Genomic DNA, 11,048 nt, shown 5'->3' with positions numbered 1-11,048 from the left:
GTTTTGTTACTATGGTAAATTCATCTTGTATTGTATCTAGATATTGATGCTATGGAGGAACACAATTGATTTTGGTGTATTAATTTTTTTCCAGCCCCTATGTTGAGCTCTTTTCTTAGATTTAATAGCTTATTGATTTTCCTGTGTTTCCAATGAAATACATAATCAAAACAATCTATAAATATGACATTTTTATCTATATTCTTCTAAACCTTCTCTCTCTTTCTACTTCTCTCAATACACAGCTCCAAAAAGGTCAGTTCCAATAGACCAGTAATGTTAGAAATCTTTATCTCAATTCTCTCCTTAAAGGAAATGCTAATTTTTTAAAAAAATTAGTAGTATAATAATTTTTGTTAGTGTATACATGTGCCATGTATTTTTGGTATATAGCCTTTATCAAGGAAAGATAGTTATTATTTGGATCTAGTTTTATAAAATTTACCCTACCCAATAGATTTTGAACCTCATGGGATGCTTTTTATCTCCTCTATCTAAAAAGAATGATGATATGATTTTCTCCTTTTTTTTAACTAATACAGTGAATCATATGAATTGATTGGCTGATACTGAACCAACCTTGCATTCTCAAGGATACACCCACTTGACCAAATCGTATTAGAGTATAGATTAGCTTTTGCTGTATTACAAACCACCTCACAACTTAGTGGCTTAGGGAGATCAGCTTGGTGCTTTGTGACCACCTAGAGTGGTGGGATAGGGAGGGTGGGAGGGAGGGAGACACAAGAGGGAAGAGATATGGGAACATATGTATATGTATAACTGATTCACTTTGTTATAAAGCAGAAACTAACACACCATTGTAAAGAAATTATACTCCAATAAAGATATAAAAAACAACAAAAAACTTAGTGGCTTAAAATAGCAATTACTTGGCAATTTGGGACTGGATTCATCTGGGTAGTGTTTACTTTTGGTTTTATCTGGGCTCCTTCGTGCAGTTTTAGTCAACTGATGGATCAGCTGAGTGAGAGCTGGTCTGAGACAGCCTCACTCACAGGTTTGGTGGTTGGCATGGACAGTGGGAGCACCTGGTCCACTTGTCTTCAGAACCTAGTGGGCTAGTCCTCGGCAACTGAGCCATCAAGCTCTTTTGCTATTGTCTCATCATGTGGGTTGAGTATGCCAAAGCCCAGTCCTGCTGAAGTGGTGACTCAGGAATGAGGGTGTCAGAAGGGGATTGTACCATAATTTTTGAAACATCCTATCACAATGTTTTTAATATACCTTAAAACTCCGTGGAATAATAGTGTATTTAGGTTTTTGACTTATATTTTTAATAAGGAAAATTTGATTGTAATGTTTTTTTATATTGCCCCTGTTTGGTATAATATTCTTCTTGCACCTCTAGCCCCATTATTCTAGCTTGGGGTACTTAAAATGTATTGAAGGGGATAGAACTGAGTATTGCATCTTAAATAAAATAGTCGTGGACAAGTGGTTCCCACTTATCGCTGAGGTTGTTCAAAAGGCTGCATTCTCACAGTGGACTATTGAACCCTTATGCACACCAAGCATTACATCTCACTTACACCTTACTAGCATTCTTGTGCTGGTTCCTTGATTTTAATTTAAAAAGTAATAAGTACTTGAAAAAATACAAAGTAAGAAGCAAAAACCCTCCATCACCCTAGTCTCTTTCCCTCACAGGGGAAGCAACTATAAAGTTAAGATGTCAATTAAAAAATATTTACAAGATGAAAATGATTCTTAAAAGTCCTTGGGGGCATTTAATCATTGAAGGGTATGCTGAAGAAGGTAAGTAACAGTTTGACCTCCAATCCAGAGACTATTGGCAATAAGTGTAAACAGTGCTCTAACAACATGGCCTAATAGAACTATAGAACTAAAGAAAAAGCTAGGATTAGGATTATTGGGTCCAAATTCACATTGTTCATAATGAAGAACCTTAAAAATCATGAAATATTGACTGATCTCTAATTCTAAGTCATTCCAGAATGCTATTTTCTATGTCAAAGAGTGGAGTTTGAGAGAGAAATAAGAAGGAATAAAGTCCAATTTGGTTTTAAAGAATCATGGAGAAATGAAGATTATTTCTTTCATAATTTCCCTGTAGATAGAGCTCTTCTATGAGTGACTGTTTCACTAAAGCAGGGAAATACAGGGTGTTATCCAGAAAATCATATCAGTTTACTTCAAGTCAGTCCTCTTCTGGGCAAACACATCTTTAACTTCATTTGTATTATATAGTATTTTAAATTATGAATTGTTTGGTCTTCTCAGGTCAGTTTCTTCTAGCCACGTGGGTTTGTTCTCTATTTATTCCTTCCTTCTTCCCTCTCTTCCTTCTTGTCTCCTGTACTCCCTTTTTTATTAGTGAATTGGAAAGACGATTTCCTTATATATGCTAAACTATGCAATAGCAAAACCCCAAAATATAACTAACATTTTATGAAGAAGACAATAACGAAAAAAATTATAGTGGAAAAATCTTAGGAAACTGGAAGGAATTTGGGGGTCTTTCTGTCTTGAAGTAGATTTGGAATGTGCATTTCAGGTTCTCTTTTGTAATGCAGGGTTGCTAGTTGAGCCTTTATTTTGTTTCCAGAAAAACAATCAGCTTACATATTTTTTTTAAACAAGGTTTTCTTCACCTTTGGAAATTAGTAATGATTAAAAAGAATATTATACAGTTAAGTGATGTCTAATTTTTTTCCTCATGAGTTCACCGTACTTCAGGTTATAGCCCTGATCTGTTTAATCCTCCAACAATCCTGAGAGGGAGCAAAGGGGCAGATGTTCTTTCCTCATTTCACAGATGAGAAAACTGAGGTTCAAAGATTCAAAGTGAGGTTAAGTGCTTCTGCCAAGGTCATTCTCTGAGGTGAAGCTGGAGCCAGGAATAGCACCTCATCCTCTTCTTTTCTCTCATGTGATTCTCCATCCGCTGACCCACTCTGACTATAAAAACGCACTGTACCAGGCCTCACACAGTCCCTGAAACGTCCTTTTAGTAGGACACTATGGTAGTGACAAGATTGAACAGATATAAAGAATGCTTTAAAAAAGGACCTGTCTTTTTTGTTGACTCCATCCCATAAAATTCCACAGCCACACTGCATGAGAAACATGAGACATCCATTAAGATCATGTTCCCATTAGTTCCCCAAATCTAGCTAGAACTAGATTTTGCAGAAATTGAAGACACATCTTGTGGCCTGACTGCTGAAAATGAGTGTCTCGGGAGTCAGAGAGGCATTGCTGCTCAACGAAGTCAAGAATGCCCTTTGCTAATTGTTTCTCCTCCATTTCTGAGGGAATTTAAATTCATGATCGGCACCATATATTATACTTCAATACTGTTCATCATCCATCTTGTACGTATTTGCAGGAAAGAATGTTGCCCAAGTCATTATATCCCGCCATGATTCACAGTCGTATGACCTTAGGTGGCAGCTCAGCAGGAGCTTACCAGTGCCTTAAATCATCCCTGTTGTGGACATACAAGAGCATGACCTCTGACTTCCCAAGCTGTCTCTTCATGAAATGAAAATGGAACTGAGAGTTAAGGGGAAAGTTTTGAAAGTGTCTGGCTCTTGTAGTCATCTAATGAGGTCCTCATTTCTAGCTGCTAAGCATGCCCTTTAGTTGGTGGTCACTCGAAAATCAATGATAATATAACTGTCCAACTCTTTGGAGCTATTTTTCTCTCTGCTTTCTATCCTGCAAGTACACGATAAAAAGCAACCACCCATTCAGCCATTATCTTGTGTCACTTACTATTCAGAGATCAGTCTTCCTTTATGTGCTCCTTCAGGAAAGACCTGGGTTGTACTTTTCACTTGCCTTTCAGGCAGAGAATAGAGTCCTTGGCACAGATTAAGTCCTCAGAAATGTTAGATGGGTGGTGGGTGGGCAGTGGATTGCAGCACATGAGCAACTACAGTAGCATTGTGATACATGACAAGGAAATGACCTCAGTTGGGGAAATAAATGCCTAGCACATATGCCACCACTTTCCCCTTCCATCTTCATTACAGTCCTTACTAATCTATTATGACATTTTTCCCCATTGGGTCTAGACATGACCTCAGGATTCTTGTAGAATATAAACAGTCCTGTGCAGTGTAAACCTTGTATAATGTAAACAATGCTTTACTGTTTGATTTGAGTTGGGACACAAGAAGAATCCTATTTTCCGTCCATAACATAGACGTTGGGAATAATAACTAATGCTCATGTAAACATATGGATTCATAGGATAGAAAAAATAATTTTTAAGAAATGACCTAGTACAGACTCAGGGGGAAAATATATGTTAACTTGATTATAGAAATTTGGTTCAGCCACTCAGCTTCAACCTTCAAAAATCATGTCACTTTTTATTTTAAATCAACATATGAATCCAATGTATAGCAAAATAAACCATTAACCTTGCAGAACAGGGCCCTTCTAGATACGATCTCGTTAGGACCTGATCCTCCATGGTTGTATCTACACAGAGGGGTAATGCCAGTCCCCTACTGGGAAGTTGAATTGGAGGAAGAGATAGACATAGAGGTACTATGGATAATTCTAGACTGACATGGTCATCAAGAAGTCCTATGAAAAATAATTTCTGGTGAGTATAGAGTAAATCAGCAATGAGAAATGGAGAGGATTGGAATTAAGTAGACTCATCACTAGTCCGTGGTTATTACCAGTGTACCAGTTTAGCAATGAATTACTCAAGGTAATTGATGCTAGGTAGTCTAACAAACACTCCTGAAAGCCAAGTGTCTTAACTTAATAAATGGTTATTTCTCTTGTCAGAGACCCGTGTGAATTAGGTGGTTCATTCTTAGCAGATTGCTTTCAAGTAGTGAATCAGGAACCCATGCCCCCTCCACCTTGAGGTGTTGTCTTAAATGCATGACTACCTAAACTACAGCAGAAGGGAACATGGGCAATCATGCATAATATCTCCTGGCCAGGCCTGAAAGTGGTAGACCCATACCCTTTCAACAAGAATGCAAAAACTTGACCTCTGCCTGGCTCCAAGGGAGGTTAGAAAAGGTCATTGTTCTATGTGTCCAGGAAGAGGAGAATGAAATGCATCTCACTGTCTCATCCATAGCTGAAGGCAGGTAATCTGTGACAGAGAGCAATGTTTGCAGATGGTGATAGATGAAGATTGAGGAAGATTGATTTCTCAGTCATTGAGGAGTACTGTTCCATCTAACTGAGTTCGGAATGGTAATAAAGTCATCCACTGAAAACTTACCAATCTAGTTTGTGTGCAAGATATTATGAATTATAGTCTTACCATTAATTTAGCAGACCCACAAATATTTACATCTACCAAGCACCGTGCTGGCAACTGCAGCTTACCAGTACTTCTTTCCTGGGCCCTGGATAATTTCCAGTAGTTGGTATCAGGATCTAAGCTATCCACTTGATGTGGACACTAGTCCCCTTGTAGCCCTCTCACAGGAGCCTTTAACCATTCGTGGCCAAAAACAAAGGAAATGGGCAAGAGTTACTGCTCTGCTTATCAGAAAGTGTCTCCTAAAGTCTTGTCTCCTAAATCATTTTTCTGGCCCCTTTATAGTAATTCTTTCTTTATTCACATTTCTTGGCCTACTGAACACTATAATCAAATCCTCCCTCAATTTTCTTTTTCCTGAAGTATATAAAACTACATTTTCTTCAGCCTTTTTTTTAAAAAATGATAATTATCTTGTTTATTTGTATTTGGAAAATCTAATGAGATCACATATTTAAAAATCACATACTATCAAAAGATAGATAGTAGTAGTAATTCCTTCTGGAATATTTTTCCCCCTCATCCAACCAATGTTAGGTCCCTTACCCCCTTTCTTAGCAACTTTTATTAATTTCTTACGTGTCTATCAGAAGTTTTTTGTGGCAAAGGTACATGTGTATGTTTCAGAGGTTACTGTTGTCATGAATTCACAGAAGCCAGAGCCTGGAAAGCATTAAGTGGTCCTGAGCACCCCATTTCCAATGAGAGAGCGTAGCAGTGCTCAAACGGCTGGGTGTCCTATAATTCAACTCAATTCTGGCACTATCTACCTGTAGATAGCATCAGATCTCACATGTTAAGGGCTCAGTCCAGCAGGAATGCACACACACACTTCAGGTGCCAGTCACCAAGTATATGTTGTCACCTGTGCTTCTGACCCTTGTACCACAGGTCAGAGGTTCCAACGACCCCCTTCTTAGCTTTAATTAATTTGCCCAAGTGACTCATAGAACTCACAGAAATATTCTATTAACTAGATTAACCGGTGTATTATAAAATGATAAAACTCAGCAACAGCCAGATAGGAAACATGTATAGGACGAGGTATGGGGAGAAAGCATGGAGCCCACTCTCCCCAAATCTCCATGTGCTCACCAACTGGGAAGCTACCGGAACCCTGTCCTTGGGGGTTTATGGAGGCTTCAGTACACAGGCGTGTCTGAATAACTCATTGGGCGATTGAGCTCAGTCTTGAGTGGCTCTTCCCTGCCCTGAGGGCAAGGGGGTAGGACTGAAAGGTCCAACCTCTAATCACAAGGTTGGCTCCACAGGCTGCCGGCTCCCATCCTTAGGTGCTTTCTAAAGATCACCTTGTTAACATAACAAAAGACACCATTATCATCTCATCACTTAGGAAATACCAAGGGTTTTAGAAACTCTGTGGCAGAAACTGGGACAGAGACCAAAAATATAATTATTACTCCTAAAGCACAGTTATCTAGGTAAATGTTTGTATCACCCCAAACAGGCAGTAGTCACCAGGGAAAATAAGTTAATTGCCAGTCTTTTCTATTAATTTTTAAAAATCAGATTTAAGAAGAGAATTTTTTTAATGGCCTGTGAAAATGTCTCTTACTTCAGCTCTTGCCCTTTTCTACTTATTATTTATTTTTTCAATTTTTAGTTTAGTTTTGAAAAGTGTCTTTAAGTTATTTTAAGGTTAGAACCGAACCTTCCAGGGTTAAAAAAATATTGCGTCTCTTGAAAGAGATTATTTTAGATTTAGTGAAATGGATTTGATGCTAGAAAACATGTGACATCATACATTTGACCTTTTTGAAATGATTTACATTATATCAGCTACACAAAGTCCAGCAACTCTAACCAAAAAAAAGAAAAAAAAAACCCTACTAATTAAGGCAACTTTGCAGATTGATGGAGTTAGATTATCAATTAAGATCTCAGTTTTAAACCAGATTTTTCCTCTAAATAGTGATCCAAAGAACACTAGTTTTAGGGTCAGTCTAATTAGTCAGACAGCTTCCTGATTGTTTAGCGCCTTCACTTGAAGTTTGTTAAATATTTTGAATATCACCTATGCTCCCATGGGACATTAGTGAATGTGAAGTCAACAAAAAAGAAAAAAATGTAAGAAAAAGGATTTTGTAGTAAAATAAACTTGAGAAATCCTGGGTTCAGTAAATTTAAACATGTTTCGTGACTGCAGGACTTTTGAGATGTGGAATGAGCTATAATGTGCTCTGTGAATTTCACTGTTAAGTAGAGTTTGGTCTGAAGTGTTTTTAAACTTTATTTGGCTCTACAACCCTTTGTCAGTGGAACATTTTAAAGGACTCTTTGTTTCCAGCAACTTTGGAAAATGCTGTTCTGGTCTCAGTTAAGCCCTTGAAATCTTAGCATTTGGAAGGAGATCCACACACAAGCTCATCCAATTTCTGGTACAGAAATCTACCATGTATCCATGCTATAGGCTCACTCAGCTGTGGATGAGTATTTTGATAACAAAATGCTCACTACCCATAAATCAGCTGATTCTATAGTCGGAATGCTGGTCTGTTAGGAGGTTTTAACCTTTTAAGTGCCTTTTACTATTAGAAAATTTTAAGTTTTAAAATTTTGTCTATTGGACCTAGATCTGATCTCTGGATTAAGATAAGTCCTACTCAAGTAAAAGAATCCTTATTTTTCAAGGATGATTTGTACATGAAAAAAAAAATCCATATACTTAAAATCATCTGTAGTGACTGAAGAGTAATTGAAAATACATTTGAAAATAATTTTCATTTGAAATTTATGTCAAAATATGTTATTATATAAACGAATCCAGTATATTTTCTCTTATAGCCAGTAAAATTTAGGTTAAATTTTAATTAAGCACAAGTGCCACAATTAAAAAAAAAGAATTACATTTTGTTTTGAGTGATTATTTCAGCAAAACTGGTTTATGGGACAGTAAACTGTCCTTCACTGCATGTTCAATGTTAGCAGCTCAAACAGGCTAATTCTGGTAAAAATTCAACAGTTTTCCAAGGCCTTCTCTTAATTATTTGATACTCAGTTGTTTTTACTTTTACTTCTATTGTATCTCTTTTTAAAATTGTTAACTACACATCCTCATTTATCAATGGCTTTGTATGTTTAACCCAGCAGATCTCTGGTATTATTTACAATGGCTTCATGATATTATATCTTTAAAATTCAGAATTTCACTTTAAAGTTGAATTTTATTTCTATTATACGGTATTATGTTTATGTTATGAATCCATCAGTGAGTAATTTTCTGAAACAGGATGATCAGTTTGCTGACTTAGAAGGGCTGGAATCTATAGACACCTTAAAATTAGGATGTAGATAACGAATAGTTGGATGACAAGAAACCCTGTTATATGAAAACAGGGATAATGAGTGTTCCAAATCTTATCTTTTCTGTTCTTACTTTTCTCCAAAGGTTAGCTCTAGAGTCCTTAATTCTCCATTCAGTATTAAATTATTGACTATTTTGCCACAACTACTGAGCCTGCGCTCTAGAGCCTGCGAGTCACAGCTACTGAAGCCTGTGTGCCACAATTACTGAACTCCATGCACCTAGAGCCCGTGCTCTGCAACAAGAGAAGCCACCAAAATGAGAAGCCTGCACACCGCATAGAAGAGTAGCCCCCGCTCACCGCAACTACAGAAAGCCCGCGTGTAGCAATGAAGACCCAACACGGCCAAAAATAAAATAAATACATTTATTTTTTAAAAAGTGGATGTATTTAAAAAAACCCCAAAAGGTCCTACTGTATAGCACAGGGAACTATATTCAATATCCTGTGATAAACCGTAATGGAAAAGAATATGAAAAAGAATGTATATAAATGTATAAATGAGTCACTTTTCTGTGCAGCAGTAATTAACACAACACTGTAATTCTATACGTCAATAAAAAATAAAATTAAAAAAACTGACATAAAAATCACCACAGAAGGGGGACTTCCCTAGTGGTCCGGTGGTTAAGACTTCGCCTTGCAATGGAGGGGGTGAGGGTTCGATCCCTGGTTGGGGAGCTAAGATCCCACGTGCCTTGCGACCAAAAAACCAAAACATAAAACAGAAGCAATACTGTAACAAATTCCATAAAGACTTTAAAAATAGTGGACATCAAAAAAAATCTTTAAAAAAATCACATAAATCAGAAACAAATGAAACATAATAAAGTCCATACATTAAAAAAAAAGAGCATGGGTTCTGGTCACATCCCAGCTTCCCACTTACTTACAGCTGTGTAATTCTGGGCAACTCACATAATGTCTCCTCAGACTCCTCATCTATAAATGGGGATGGTAATAGTTCCCTACCTCATAGTGTTGCTGTAATCCATAAACACGGTTAAGTGCCTTGGTAAATTGTTTGATGCTCTCTGGTTATTGTGAATTAAAATATGTCAATGGCTTCTGGCCATACGATTTATAATAGTTTGACAGTTAACCAAATGGTAAAACTATTCCATTTATTATTCCCATCTCTTTTTACCCCTTACCCTGTTTTGTTGTTTATGTTTTCTCCCACCACACAGTGTTAGTTCCAGGAGAGCAAAAGCTTTATTTTGTTCACTGCTGAAAGCAATAGCACCCAGAAAAGTACTGTACATATGAAACCCTCAGTAAACACTAGCTGAATGAATGGTGCAAACTGTCATAAGGAAAAATACACCAAAACTTTCATTATAATAAAAAAGTATAGATAAATCTTTCTCTAATGGCTTCCAGTCAAGTATTTTAAAACACCATATGCTATAATAAAAACATAAATAATTTATTAAAATTTGAAGGCAAAAACATAATTTTAAAAGATTTTAAAAAGATTTAGACCTATGTTAGGCCTGATGGAATATGGATGCTTTCTGGAAATTCACAATCAGATCCAAGAGTATCACTTTCAGAATGTTCTAGTAGACTGAGTTTACTTTTAGTTGTCTTTGAAGAAACAGTCACTATTGTACTCTCTTTCTTAACAGAAATGTGTTTTTTTGAAGACTCACTTCTAATTGGTTCATTAAGCAAAGAAGAATTTTGCCCAATTCCTTTGCTTTTCTGCTTTACAGGTGAGTCAGAGCAGGAATGCAGGTCCTTCCCAGGTTGTTTCTTAGCAGAGTAGTTTTTGGTATATTATGCTCTGGTCATTTTCTCTGAAGAAGACCTGCTATATCTAGGTAATTCCTCTTTTCTTTGACTTCCAGTTCCAGAAATGACGTCTGCTGAAGGAGAACATGTTCTAGCAATGAAATCTTCAAAAGACTCCTGCCGCTGCTCTGTGACTGCAACCCCCAGCTTGTCTTTGGAAGTTTCTAAGGCCTCCTGAGTAGAGACTGGGACATGGAAGGAGTCGACAGGCACAGGAATCCCAGCATCACCTGTAATTTTCTGAAACTGGAGGGAAAGACAAAAGACAAGACAAAAATTCAGTGATGAACAAAGCCAATCATTAAAAAGTAGAGTTCAAAACTTCAGTGTTACTCTGTGATCTTATTATTAACACAGTCAATTGATTATTCAGAAGATTTCAGAGCCAGTTTTTCTCTAATTATATCCTGCCAAGTGATTCTCAGCTTAACCTAGCTATATCCAAGGCTATGTCCGCTACATTTTCAGACTTTGGTGACTGGGGTAGTTATTACCCATTTCCTTCCCCTCACTAAAAATAAAACCCTACTCTGTAAGAAAATTAATTTCTTTGCTATCCTCCAGGCACATGTGAACAGTATATAATATAGTTTGTGACCAGACTGTCAGTTCCCAAGACCAGTCAGTTCCCAAGACCA

At 37.0% G+C, this 11,048-nt stretch overlaps 1 pseudogene across 1 annotated transcript; it reads right to left on the bottom strand.

Moving 5' to 3' along the window:
* Positions 1-409: 409 nt before the first annotated feature.
* Positions 410-10,722, bottom strand: LOC307195665 (centrosomal protein of 78 kDa-like; annotated as a pseudogene). Its single transcript has one exon. The product of its transcript is annotated as a centrosomal protein of 78 kDa-like (transcript).
* Between the last annotated feature and the right edge of the window lie 326 nt (positions 10,723-11,048).

The sequence above is a fragment of the Stenella coeruleoalba genome (genome assembly GCF_951394435.1).
Source record: "Stenella coeruleoalba genome assembly, chromosome: 12".
Taxonomy (NCBI): Eukaryota; Metazoa; Chordata; class Mammalia; order Artiodactyla; family Delphinidae; genus Stenella; species Stenella coeruleoalba.
This window is presented reverse-complemented; position numbering and strand designations above follow the sequence as displayed.